We start from the raw sequence: 15467 nt of genomic DNA, 5'->3' as shown, positions 1-15467 counted from the left end.
AGATATTTCCATGTTCTTAGAGATGGCGGTGTAGATATTTCCATGTTTATGCAGATATCGGTATAGATATTTCCATGTTTATACAGATGGTGGTGTAGATAATTTCAATTTTATACAGAGAGCAGTGTAGATATTACCAAGTTCATACAGATAGCGGTGTAGATATTTTCACGTTTATAGAGATGGCGGTCTAGATATTTCCATGTTCATACAGATTTCGATGAAGATATTTCCATGTTTATAGGGATGGCGGTGTAGATATTTACATGTTTACACAGATGTCGGTGTAGATATTTCCATGTTTACACAGATAGCGGTGTAGACATTTCCATGTTTACACAGATAGCGGTGTGGATATTTCCATGTTTATGCAGATAGCAGTGTAGATATTTCCATGTTTATACAGATAGCGGTGCGGATATTTCCATGTTTATACAGATAGTTGGGCAGATATTTCCATGTTCATACAGATAGCGGTGTAGATATTTCCATGTTCATACCAATAGCGGTGTAGATATTTCCATGTTTATAGAGATCGCGGTCTAGATATTTCCATGTTTACAGAGATAGTGGTGTAGTTATTTCCCAGTTTATAGAGACAGCGTTGTAGATATTTCCATGTTTATACAGATAGCGGTGAAGATATTTCCATGTTTATACAGATAGCGGTCTAGATATTTCCATGTTTATACAGATAGCAGTGTAGATATTTCCATGTTTATAGAGATAGTGGTGTAGACAATTTCAATTTTATACAGAGAGTAGTGTAGGTATTTCCAAGTTCATACAGATAGCGGTGTAGATATTTCCACGTTTAGAGAGATAGCGATGTAGATATTTCCATGTTCATACAGATAGTGGTGTAGATATTTCCATGTTCATACAGATAACGGTGTAGATATTTCCATGTTCATACAGATGGAGGTATAGGTATTTACATGTTCATACAGATGGCGGTGTAGATATTTCCATGTTCATACGGATGGCAGTGTAGATATTTCCATGTTCATACAGGTGGCGGTGTAGATATTTCCATGTTTATACAGATAGCGGTGAAGATATTTCCATGTTTATACAGATAGCGGTGTAGATAATTCCATGTTTATACAGATAGCAGTGTAGATATTTCCATGTTTATAGAGATAGTGGTGTAGATAATTTCAATTTTATACAGAGAGCAGTGTAGATATTTCCAAGTTCATACAGATAGCGGTGTACATATTTCTACGTTTATAGAGATGGCGGTGTAATATTTCCATGTTCATACAGATGGCGGTGTAGATATTTCCATGTTTATAGGGATGGCGGTGTAGATATTTTCATGTTTACACAGATGGCAGTGTAGATATTTCCATGTTTACACAGATAGCGGTGTAGACATTTCCGTGTTTACACAGATAGCGGTGTGGATATTTCCATGTTTATGCAGATAGCAGTGTAGATATTTCCATGTTTATACAGATAGCGGTGCGGATATTTCCATGTTTATACAGATAGTTGGGCAGATATTTCCATGTTTATACAGATATCGGTGTAGATATTTCCATCTTAATACAGATGGCAGTGTAGAAATTTCCATGTTTCAACAGATGGCGGTGTAGATATTTCCATGTTCATACAGATGGCGGTGTAGATATTTCGAAGTTTATAGAGATAGCGCTGTAGTTATTTCCATATTTATAGAGAAATCTGTGTAGATATTTCCATGTATATTCAGATAGCTGTGTAGATATTTCCATATTCATGCAGATAGCGGTGTAGATATTTCCATGTTCATCCAGATGCAGGTGTACATATATCCATGTTCATACAGATGGCGGTGAAGATATTTTCATGTTTACACAGATGGCGGTGTAGATATTTCCATGTTTACACAGATAGCGGAGTAGACATTTCCATGTTTACACAGATAGCGGTGTGGATATTTCCATGTTTATGCAGATAGCAGTGTAGATATTTCCATGTTTATAGACACAGCGTTGTAGAAATTTCCATGTTTATACAGATAGCTGTGAAGGTATTTCCATGTTTATACAGAAAGCGGTGTAGATATTTCCATGTTTATACAGATAGTTGGGCAGATATTTCCATGTTTATACAGACAGCGGTGTAGATATTTCCATCTTAATACAGATGGCGGTGTAGATATGTCCATGTTTGTACAGATGGCAGTGTAGATATTTCCATGTTCATACAGATGGCGGTGTAGATATTTCGAACTTTATAGAGAGAGCGCTGTAGTTATTTCCATATTTATGGAGAAATCTGTGTAGATATTTCCATGTATATTCAGATAGCTGTGTAGATATTTCCATGTTCATGCAGATAGCGGTGTAGATATTTGCATGTTCATCCAGATGCCGGTGCACATATATCCATGTTCATACAGATGGCGGTGAAGATATTTTCATGTTTACACAGATGGCGGTGTAGATATTTCCATGTTTACACAGATAGCGGTGTAGACATTTCCATGTTTACACAGATAGCGGTGTGGATATTTCCATGTTTATGCAGATAGCAGTGTAGATATTTCCATGTTTATAGAGACAGCATTGTAGATATTTCCATGTTTATACAGATAGCCGTGAAGGTATTTCCATGTTTATACAGATAGCGGTGTAGATATTTCCATGTTTATACAGATAGCAGTGTAGATATTTCCATGTTTATAGAGATAGTGGTGTAGATAATTTCAATTTTATACAGAGAGCACTGTAGATATTTCCAAGTTCATACAGATAGCGGTGTAGATATTTCCATGTTTATAGAGATGGCGGTGTAGATATTTCCATGTTCGTACAGATGGCGGTGTAGATATTTCCATGTTCATAGAGATGGCGGTGTAGATATTTCCATGTTTAAGCAGATAGCGGTATAGATATTTCCATGTTTATACAGATGGTGGTGTAGATATTTCCATGTTTATAGAGATGGCGGTCTAGATATTTCCATGTTTACAGAGATAGTGGTTTAGTTATTTCCAAGTTTATAGAGACAGCGTTGTAGATATTTCCATGTTTATACAGATAGCGGTGAAGATATCTCCATGTTTATACAGAAAGCGGTGTAGATATTTCCATGTTTATACAGATAGCAGTGTAGATATTTCCATGTTTATAGAGATAGTGGTGTAGATAATTTCAATTTTATACAGAGAGCAGTGTAGATATTTCCAAGTTCATACAGATAGCGATGTAGATATTTCCATGTTTATAGAGATGGCGGTGTAGATATTTCCAAGTTCATACAGATGGCGGTGTAGATATTTCCATGTTTATACGGATGGCGGTGTAGAAATTTTCATGTTTACACAGATGGCGGTGTAGATATTTCCATGTTTACACAGATAGCGGTGTAGACATTTCCATGTTTACACAGATAGCGGTGTGGATTTTCCATGTTTTTGCAGATAGTGTAGATATTTCCATGTTTATACAAATAGCGGTGCGGATATTTCCATGTTTATACAGATAGTTGGGCAGATATTTCCATGTTTATACAGATAGCAGTGTAGATATTTCCATGTTTATAGAGATCGCGGTCTAGATATTTCCATGTTTACAGAGATAGTGGTGTAGTTATTTCCCAGTTTATAGAGACAGCGTTGTAGATATTTCCATGTTTATACAGATAGCGGTGAAGATATTTCCATGTTTATACAGATAGCGGTCTAGATATTTCCATGTTTATACAGATAGCAGTGTAGATATTTCCATGTTTATAGAGATAGTGGTGTAGACAATTTCAATTTTATACAGAGAGTAGTGTAGGTATTTCCAAGTTCATACAGATAGCGGTGTAGATATTTCCACGTTTAGAGAGATAGCGATGTAGATATTTCCATGTTCATACAGATAGTGGTGTAGATATTTCCATGTTCATACAGATAACGGTGTAGATATTTCCATGTTCATACAGATGGAGGTATAGGTATTTACATGTTCATACAGATGGCGGTGTAGATATTTCCATGTTCATACGGATGGCAGTGTAGATTTTCCATGTTCATACAGGTGGCGGTGTAGATATTTCCATGTTTATACGGATAGCGGTGAAGATATTTCCATGTTTATACAGATAGCGGTGTAGATAATTCCATGTTTATACAGATAGCAGTGTAGATATTTCCATGTTTATAGAGATAGTGGTGTAGATAATTTCAATTTTATACAGAGAGCAGTGTAGATATTTCCAAGTTCATACAGATAGCGGTGTACATATTTCCACGTTTATAGAGATGGCGGTGTAGATATTTCCATGTTCATACAGATGGCGGTGTAGATATTTCCATGTTTATAGGGATGGCGGTGTAGATATTTTCATGTTTACACAGATGGCAGTGTAGATATTTCCATGTTTACACAGATAGCGGTGTAGACATTTCCGTGTTTACACAGATAGCGGTGTGGATATTTCCATGTTTATGCAGATAGCAGTGTAGATATTTCCATGTTTATACAGATATCGGTGCGGATATTTCCATGTTTATACAGATAGTTGGGCAGATATTTCCATGTTTATACAGATATCGGTGTAGATATTTCCATCTTAATACAGATGGCAGTGTAGAAATTTCCATGTTTCAACAGATGGCGGTGTAGATATTTCCATGTTCATACAGATGGCGGTGTAGATATTTCGAAGTTTATAGAGATAGCGCTGTAGTTATTTCCATATTTATAGAGAAATCTGTGTAGATATTTCCATGTATATTCAGATAGCTGTGTAGATATTTCCATATTCATGCAGATAGCGGTGTAGATATTTCCATGTTCATCCAGATGCAGGTGTACATATATCCATGTTCATACAGATGGCGGTGAAGCTATTTTCATGTTTACACAGATGGCGGTGTAGATATTTCCATGTTTACGCAGATAGCGGTGTAGACATTTCCATGTTTACACAGATAGCGGTGTGGATATTTCCATGTTTATGCAGATAGCAGTGTAGATATTTCCATGTTTATAGAGACAGCGTTGTAGATATTTCCATGTTTATACAGATAGCCGTGAAGGTATTTCCATGTTTATACAGATAGCGGTGTAGATATTTCCATGTTTATACAGATAGCAGTGTAGATATTTCCATGTTTATAGAGATAGTGGTGTAGATAATTTCAATTTTATACAGAGAGCAGTGTAGATATTTCCAAGTTCATACAGATAGCGGTGTAGATATTTCCATGTTTATAGAGATGGCGGTGTAGATATTTCCATGTTCATACAGATGGCGGTGTAGATATTTCCATGTTTATATGGATGGCGGTGTAGAAATTTTCATGTTTACACAGATGGCGGTGTAGATATTTCCATGTTTACACAGATAGCGGTGTAGACATTTCCATGTTTACACAGATAGCGGTGTGGATATTTCCATGTTTTTGCAGATAGCAGTGTAGATATTTCCATGTTTATACAGATAGCAGTGCGGATATTTCCATGTTTATACAGATAGTTGGGCAGATATTTCCATGTTTATACAGATAGCGGTGTAGATATTTCCATTTTAATACAGATGGCGGTGTAGATATGTCCATGTTTGTACAGATGGCAGTGTAGATATTTCCATGTTCATACAGATGGTGGTGTAGATATTTCGAACTTTATAGAGATAGCGCTGTAGTTATTTCCATATTTATGGAGAAATCTGTGTAGATATTTCCATGTATATTCAGATAGCTGTGTAGATATTTCCATGTTCATGCAGATAGCGGTGTAGATATTTGCATGTTCATCCAGATGCCGGTGCACATATATCCATGTTCATACAGATGGCGGTGAAGATATTTTCATGTTTACACAGATGGCGGTGTAGATATTTCCATGTTTACACAGATAGCGGTGTAAACATTTCCATGTTTACACAGATAGCGGTGTGGATATTTCCATGTTTATGCAGATAGCAGTGTAGATATTTCCATGTTTATAGAGACAGCATTGTAGATATTTCCATGTTTATACAGATAGCCGTGAAGGTATTTCCATGTTTATACAGATAGCGGTGTAGATGTTTCCATGTTTATACAGATAGCAGTGTAGATATTTCCATGTTTATAGAGATAGTGGTGTAGATAATTTCAATTTTATACAGAGAGCACTGTAGATATTTCCAAGTTCATACAGATAGCGGTGTAGATATTTCCATGTTTAAAGAGATGACGGTGTAGATATTTCCATGTTCGTACAGATGGCGGTGTGGATATTTCCATGTTTATGCAGATAGCAGTGTAGATATTTCCATGTTTATAGAGAAAGCGTTGTAGATATTTCCATGTTTATACAGATAGCCGTGAAGGTATTTCCATGTTTATACAGATAGCGGTGTACATATTTCCATGTTTATACAGATAGAAGTGTAGATATTTCCATGTTTATAGAGATAGTGGTGTAGATTATTTCAATTTTATACAGAGAGCAGTGTAGATATTTCCAAGTTCATACAGATAGCATTGTAGATATTTCCATGTTTATAGAGATGGCGGTGTACATATTTCCATGTTCATACAGATGGCGGTGTAGATATTTCCATGTTTATACGGATGGCGGTGTAGAAATTTTCACGTTTACACAGATGGCGGTGTAGATATTTCCATGTTTACACAGATAGCGGTGTAGACATTTCCATGTTTACACAGATAGCGGTGTGGATATTTCCATGTTTTTGCAGATAGCAGTGTAGATATTTCCATGTTTATACAGATAGCGGTGCGGATATTTCCATGTTTATACAGATAATTGGGCAGATATTTCCATGTTTACACAGATAGCGGTGTAGATATTTCCATCTTAATACAGATGGCGGTGTAGATATATCCATGTTCGTACAGATGGCGCTGTTGATATTTCCATGTTCATACAGATGGCGGTGTAGATCTTTCGAAGTTTGTAGAGATAGCGCTGTAGTTATTTCCATATTTATGGAGAAATCTGTGTAAATATTTCCATGTATATTCAGATAACTCTGTAGATATTTCCATGTTCATGCAGATAGCGGTGTAGATATTTCCATGTTCATCCAGATGCCGGTGCACATATGTCCATGTTCATACAGACGGCGGTGAAGATATTTCCATGTTCATACAGATGGCTGTGTAGATGTTTACATGTTCATAGAGATGGCGGTGTAGATATTTCCATGTTCATACAAATGGCGGTGTAGATATTTAAATGTTCATAGAGATAGCGGTGTAGATATTTCCATTGATATACAGATAGCTCTGTAGATATTTGCATTTTCATACAGATAGCGGTCTAGATATTTCCATGTTCATACAGATAGCAGTGTAGATATTTCCATGTTCATACAGATAGCGGTCTAGATATTTCCATGTTCATACAGATAGCGGTGTAGATATTTCCATGTTCATACAGTTGGCGGTGTAGATATTTCCATGTTCATACAGATGGCGGTGTAGATATTTCCATGTTCATACAGATGGCGGTGTAGATATTTCCAAGTTCATACAGATGGCGGTGTAGATATTTCCATGATCATACAGATGGCGGTGTAGTTATTTCCATGTTCATACTGATGGCGGTGTAGATATTTCCATGTTCATACAGTTAGCGGTGTAGATATTTCCATGTTCATACAGATAGCGGTGTAGATATTTACTTGTTCATACAGATGGCGGCGTAGATATTTCCATGTGCGTACGGATGGCAGTGTAGATATTTCCATGTTCATACAGGTGGCGGTGTAGATATTTCCCTGTTTATACAGATAGCAGTGTAGTTATTTCCATTTTTATGGAGATAGCAGTGTAGGTATTTCCATTGATATACAGATAGCTGTGTAGATATTTGCATGTTCATACAGATAGCGGTGTACATATTTCCATGTTCATACAGATAGCGGTGTAGATATTTCCATGTTCATACAGATAGCGGTGTAGATATTTCCAAGTTCATACAGTTAGCGGTGTAGATATTTCCATGTTCATATAGATGGCGGTGTAGATATTTCCATGTTCATACAGATGGCGGTGTAGATATTTCCATGTTCATAGAGATGGCGGTGTAGATATTTTCATGTTCATAGTAATGGCGGTGTAGATATTTCCATTTTTATGCAGATAGCGGTATAGATATTTCCATGTTTATGCAGATGGTGGTGTTGATATTTCCATGTTTATAGAGATGGCGGTCTAGATATTTCCATGTTTACAGAGATAGTCGTGTAGTTATTTCCAAGTTTATAGAGACAGCGTTGTAGATATTTCCATGTTTATACAGATAGCGGTGAAGATATTTCCATGTTTATACAGATAGCGGTGTTGATATTTCATGTTTATACAGATAGCAGTGTAGATATTTCCATGTTTATAGAGATAGTGGAGTAGATAATTTCAATTTTATACAGAGAGCAGTGTAGATATTTCCAAGTTCATACAGATAGCGGTGTAGATATTTCCACGTTTATAGAGATGGCGGTGTAGATATTTCCATGTTCATACAGATGGCGTTGTAGATATTTCCATGTTTATAGGGATGGCGGTGTAGAGATTTTCATGTTTACAGAGATGGCGGTGTAGATATTTCATGTTTACACAGATAGCAGTGTAGACATTTCCATGTTTACACAGATAGCGGTGTGGATATTTCCATGTTTTTGCAGATGGCAGTGTAGATATTTCCATGTTTATACAGATAGCGGTGCGGAAATTTCCATATTTATATAGATAGTTGGGCAGATATTTCCATGTTTATACAGACGGCGGTGTAGATATTTCCATCTTAATACTGATGCGGGTGTAGATATGTCCATGTTTGTACGGATGGCGGTGTAGATATTTCCATGTTCATACAGATGGTGGTGTAGATATTTCGAAGTTTATAGAGATAGCACTGTAGTTATTTCCATATTTATAGAGAAATCTGAGTAGATATTTCCATGTATATTCAGATAGCTGTGTAGACATTTACATGTTCATAGAGATGGCGGTGTAGATGTTTCCATGTTCATACAAATGGCGGTGTAGATATTTCCATGTTCATAGAGATGGCGGTGTAGATATTTCCATGTTCATACAGGTGGCGGTGTAGATATTTCCCTGTTTATACAGATAGCAGTGTAGTTATTTCCATGTTTATAGAGATAGCAGTGGAGATATTTCCATTGATATACAGAGAGCTGTGTAGATATTTGCATGTTCATTCAGATAGCGGTGTAGATATTTCCATGTTCATACAGATAGCGGTGTAGATATTTCCATGTTCATACAGATAGCGGTGTAGATATTTCCATGTTCGTACGGATGGCAGTGTAGATATTTCCATGTAGATACAGGTGGTGGTGTAGATATTTCCCTGTTTATACAGATAGCAGTGTAGTTATTTCCATTTTTATAGAGATAGCAGTGTAGGTATTTCCATTGATATACAGAGAGCTTTGTAGATATTTGCATGTTCATACAGATAGCGGTGTACATATTTCCATGTTCGTACAGATAGCGATGTAGATATTTCCATGTTCGTACAGATAGCGGTGTAGATATTTCCATGTTCATACAGATAACGGTGTAGATATTTCCATGTTCATACACATAGAGGTGTAGATATTTCCATGTTCATACAGTGAGCGGTGTAGATATTTCCATGTTCATACAGATGGCGGTGTAGATATTTACATGTTCATACAGCTGGCGGTATAGATATTTTCATGTTCGTACAGATGGCGGTGTAGCTATTTCCATGTTCTTAGAGATGGCGGTGTAGATATTTCCATGTTTATGCAGATAGCGGTATAGATATTTCGATGTTTATACAGATGGTGGTGTAGATATTTCCATGTTTATAGAGATGGCGGTCTAGATATTTCCATGTTTACAGAGATAGCGGTGTAGTTATTTCCATGTTTTAGAGACAGCGTTGTAGACATTTCCATGTTTATACAGATAGCGGTGAAGATATTTCCATGTTTATACAGATAGCGGTGTAGATATTTCCATGTTTATACAGATAGCAGTGAAGATGTTTCCATGTTTATAGAGATAGTGGTGTAGATAATTTCAATTTTATACAGAGAGCAGTGTAGATATTTCCAAGTTCATACAGATAGCGGTGTAGACATTTCCACGTTTATAGAGATGGCGGTGTAGATATTTCCATGTTCATACAGATGGCGGTGTAGATATTTCCATGTTTATAAGGATGGCGGTGTAGATATTTTCATGCTTACACAGATGGCAGTGTAGATATTTCCATGTTTACACAGATAGCGGTGTAGACATTTCCATGTTGACACAGATGGCGGTGAGGATATTTCCATGTTTATGCAGATAGCACTGTAGATATTTCCATGTTTATACATATAGCTGTGCGCATATTTCCATGTTTATACAGATAGTTGGGCAGATATTTCCATGTTTATACAGATAGCGGTGTAGATATTTCCATCTTAATAAAGATGGCGGTGTAGATATGTCCATGTTCGTACAGATGGCGGTGTAGATATTTCCATGTTCATACAGATGGCGGTGTAGATATTTCCATGTTTAAACAGATGGCGCTGTAGATATTTTCATGTTTACACAGATGGCGGTGTAGATATTTCCGTGTTTAGAAAGATAGCGGTGTGGATATTTCCATGTTTATGCATATAGCGGTGTAGATATTTCCATGATTATACTGATAGCGGTGCGGATATTTCCATGTTTATACAGATAGTTAGACAGATATTTCCATGTTTATACAGATAGCGCTGTAGATATTTCAATCTTAATACAGATGGCGGTGTAGATATGTCCATGTTCGTACAGATGGTGGTGTAGATATTTCCCTGTTCATACAGAGGACGGTGTAGACATTTCGAAGTTTATAGAGATAGCGCTGTAGTTATTTCCATATTTATAGAGAAATCTGTGTAGATATTTCCATGTATATGCAGATAGCTGTGTAGATATTTCCATGTTCATGCAGATGGCGGTGTAGATATTTCCATGTTCATCCAGATGCCGGTGTAGATATATCCATGCTCATACAGATGGCGGTGAAGATATTTCCATGTTCATACAGATGGCGGTGAATATATTTCCATGTTCATACAAATGGCGGTGTAGATATTTCCATGTTCATAGAGATGGCGGTGTAGATATGTCCATGTTCATACAAATGGCGGTGTAGGTATTTCCATGTTCATAGAGATGGCGGTGTAGATATTTCCATGCTTATACAGATAGCAGTGTAGTTATTTCCATCTTTAAAGAGATAGCATTGTAGATATTTCCATTGATATACAGATAGCTGTGTAGATATTTGCATGATCATACAGATAGCGGTGTAGATATTTCCATGTTCATACAGAAGGCGGTGTAGATATTTCCATGTTCGTACGGATGGCAGTGTAGTTATTTCCATGTTCATACAAGTGGCGGTGTAGATATTTCCATGTTTATACAGATAGCAGTGTAGTTATTTCCATGTTTATTGAGATAGCAGTGTAGATATTTCCATTGATATACAGATAGCTGTGTAGATATTTGCGTGTTCATACAGATAGCGTTGTAGATATTTGCATCTTCATACAGATAGCGGTGTAGATATTTCCATGTTCATACAGATAACGGTGTAGATATTTCTATGTTCATACAGATAGCGGTGTAGATATTTCAATTTTCATACATTTAGCGGTGTAGATATTTCCATGTTCATACAGATGGCCGTGTAGATATTTACATGTTCATACAGATGGCGGTGAAGATATTTCCATGTTCGTACAGATGGCGGTGTAGATATTTCCATGTTCATAGAGATGGCGGTGTAGATATTTCCCTGTTCATAGAGATGGCGGTGTAGATATATCCATGTTCATACAAATAGCGGTGTAGATATTACCATGTTCATAGAGATGGCGGTGTAGATATTTCCATTTTTATGCAGATAGCAGCGTAGTTATTTCCATGTTTATAGAGATAGCAGTGTAGATATTTCCATTGATATACAGATAGCTGTGTAGATATTTGCATGTTCATACAGATAGCGGTGTGGATATTTCCATGTTCATGCAGATAGCGGTGTAGATATTTCCATGGTCATACAGATAGCGGTGTAGATATTTCCATGTTCATACAGATAGCGGTGTAGATATTTCCATGTTCATACAGATAGCGGTGTAGGTATTTCCATGTTCATACAAATGGCGGTGTAGATATTTCCATGTTCATAGAGATGGCGGTGTAGATATTTCCATATTTATACAGATAGCAGTGTAGTTATTTCCATGTTTATAGAGATAGTGGTGTAGATAATTTCAATTTCATACAGATAACTGTGTAGATATTTGCATGTTCATACAGATAGCGGTGTAGATATTTCCATGTTCATACAGATAGCGATGTAGATATTTCCATGTTCATACAGATAGCGGTGTAGATGTTTCCATGTTCATGCAGATAGCGGTGTAGATATTTCCATGTTCATACAGATAGCGGTGTAGATATTTCCATGTTCATACAGTTAGCCGTGTAGATATTTCCATGTTCATACAGATGGCGGTGTAGATATTTACATGTTCATACAAATGGTGGTATAGATATTTCCAAGTTCGTACAGATGGCGGTGTAGATATTTCCATGTTCATAGAGATGGCGGTGTAGATATTTCCATGTTTATGCAGATAGCGGTATAGATATTTCCATGTTTATGTAGTTGGTGGTGTAGATATTTCCATGTTTAAAGAGATAGTCGTGTAGTTATTTCCAAGTTTATACAGACAGCGTTGTAGATACTTCCATGTTTATACAGATAGCGGTGAAGATATTTCCATGTTTATACAGATAGCAGTGTAGATATTTCCATGTTTATACAGATAGCAGTGTAGATATTTCCATGTTTATAGAGATAGTGGAGTAGATAATTTCAATTTTATACAGAGAGCAGTGTAGATATTTCCAAGTTCATACAGATAGCGGTGAAGATATTTCCACGATTATAGAGATGGCGGTGTAGATATTTCCATTTTCATACAGATGGCGGTGTAGATAGTTCCATGTTTATAGAGATGGCGGTGTAGATATTTTCATGTTTACACAGATGGCGGTGTAGATATTTCCATGTTTACCCAGGTAGCGGTGTAGACATTTCCATGTTTACACAGATAGCGGTGTGGATATTTCCATGTTTATGCAGATAGCGGTGTAGATATTTCCATGTTTATACAGATAGCGGTGCGGATATTTCCATGTTTATACGGATGTGCAGATATTTCCCTGTTTATACAGATAGCGGTGTAGATATTTCCATCTTAATACAGATGGTGGTGTACATATGTCCATGTTCGTACAGATGGCAGTGTAGAAATTTCCATGTTCATACAGATGGCGGTGTAGATATTTCGAAGTTTATAGAGATAGCACTGTAGTTATTTCCATATTTATGGAGAAATCTGTGTAGATATTTCCATGTATATGCAGATTGCTCTGTAGATATTTCCATGTTCATGCAGATAGCGGTGTAGATATTTCCATGTTCATACAGATGCCTGTGTAGATATATCCATGTTCATACAGATGGCGGTGAAGATATATCCATGTTCATACAGATGGCAGTGTAGATATTTCCATGTTCGTACAAATGGCGGTGTAGATATTTCCATGTTCATAGAGATGGCGGTGTAGATATTTCCATGTTTATACAGATAGCAGTGTAGTTATTTCCATGTCTATAGAGATAGTGGTGTAGATAATTTCAATTTCATACAGATAGCTGTGTAGATATTTGCATGTTCATACAGATAGCGGTGTAGATATTTCCATGTTCATACAGATAGCGATGTAGATATTTCCATGTTCATACAGATAGCAGTGTAGATGTTTCCATGTTCATGCAGATAGCGGTGTAGATATTTCTATGTTCATACCAATAGCGGTGTAGATATTTCCATGTCCATACAGTTAGCGGTGTAGAAATTTCCATGTTCATACACATGGCCGTGTAGATATTTACATGTTCATACAGATGGCGGTGTAGATATTTCCATGTTCGTACGGATGGCGGTGTAGATATTTCCATGTTCATACAGATAGTGGTGTAGATATTTCCATGTTCATACAGATAACGGTGTAGATATTTCCATGTTCATACAGATAGAGGTGTAGTTATTTCCATGTTCATACAGTTAGCGGTGAAGATATTTCCATGTTCATACATATGGCAGTGTAGATATTTCCAAGTTCGTACAGACGGCGGTGTAGATATTTCCATGTTCGTACAGATGGCGGTGTAGATATTTCCATGTTTATGCAGATAGCGGTATAGATATTTCCATGTTCATATAGATGGCGGTGTAGATATTTCCATGTTCATACAAATGGCGGTGTAGATATTTCCATGTTTGTACAGATGGCGGTGTAGATATTTCCATGTTCATAGAGATGGCGGTGTAGATATTTCCATGTTTATGCAGATAGTGGTATAGATATTTCCATGTTTATACAGATGGTGGTGTAGATATTTCCATGTTTATAGAGATGGCGGTCTAGATATTTACATGTTTAAAGAGATAGTGGTGTAGATATTTCCAAGTTTATAGAGACAGCATTGTAGATATTTCCATGTTTATACAGATAGCGCTGAAGATATTTCCATGTTTATACAGATAGCGGTGTAGATATTTCTATGTTCATACAGATAGCGGTGTAGATATTTCAATTTTCATACATTTAGCGGTGTAGATATTTCCATGTTCATACAGATGGCCGTGTAGATATTTACATGTTCATACAGATGGCGGTGAAGATATTTCCATGTTCGTACAGATGGCGGTGTAGATATTTCCATGTTCATAGAGATGGCGGTGTAGATATTTCCCTGTTCATAGAGATGGCGGTGTAGATATATCCATGTTCATACAAATAGCGGTGTAGATATTACCATGTTCATAGAGATGGCGGTGTAGATATTTCCATTTTTATGCAGATAGCAGCGTAGTTATTTCCATGTTTATAGAGATAGCAGTGTAGATATTTCCATTGATATACAGATAGCTGTGTAGATATTTGCATGTTCATACAGATAGCGGTGTGGATATTTCCATGTTCATGCAGATAGCGGTGTAGATATTTCCATGGTCATACAGATAGCGGTGTAGATATTTCCATGTTCATACAGATAGCGGTGTAGATATTTCCATGTTCATACAGATAGCGGTGTAGGTATTTCCATGTTCATACAAATGGCGGTGTAGATATTTCCATGTTCATAGAGATGGCGGTGTAGATATTTCCATATTTATACAGATAGCAGTGTAGTTATTTCCATGTTTATAGAGATAGTGGTGTAGATAATTTCAATTTCATACAGATAACTGTGTAGATATTTGCATGTTCATACAGATAGCGGTGTAGATATTTCCATGTTCATACAGATAGCGATGTAGATATTTCCATGTTCATACAGATAGCGGTGTAGATGTTTCCATGTTCATGCAGATAGCGGTGTAGATATTTCCATGTTCATACAGAT

This window comes from Gorilla gorilla, chromosome 19 (assembly GCF_029281585.2).
Source record: "Gorilla gorilla gorilla isolate KB3781 chromosome 19, NHGRI_mGorGor1-v2.1_pri, whole genome shotgun sequence".
Lineage (NCBI taxonomy): Eukaryota > Metazoa > Chordata > Mammalia > Primates > Hominidae > Gorilla > Gorilla gorilla.
This window is presented reverse-complemented; position numbering follows the sequence as displayed.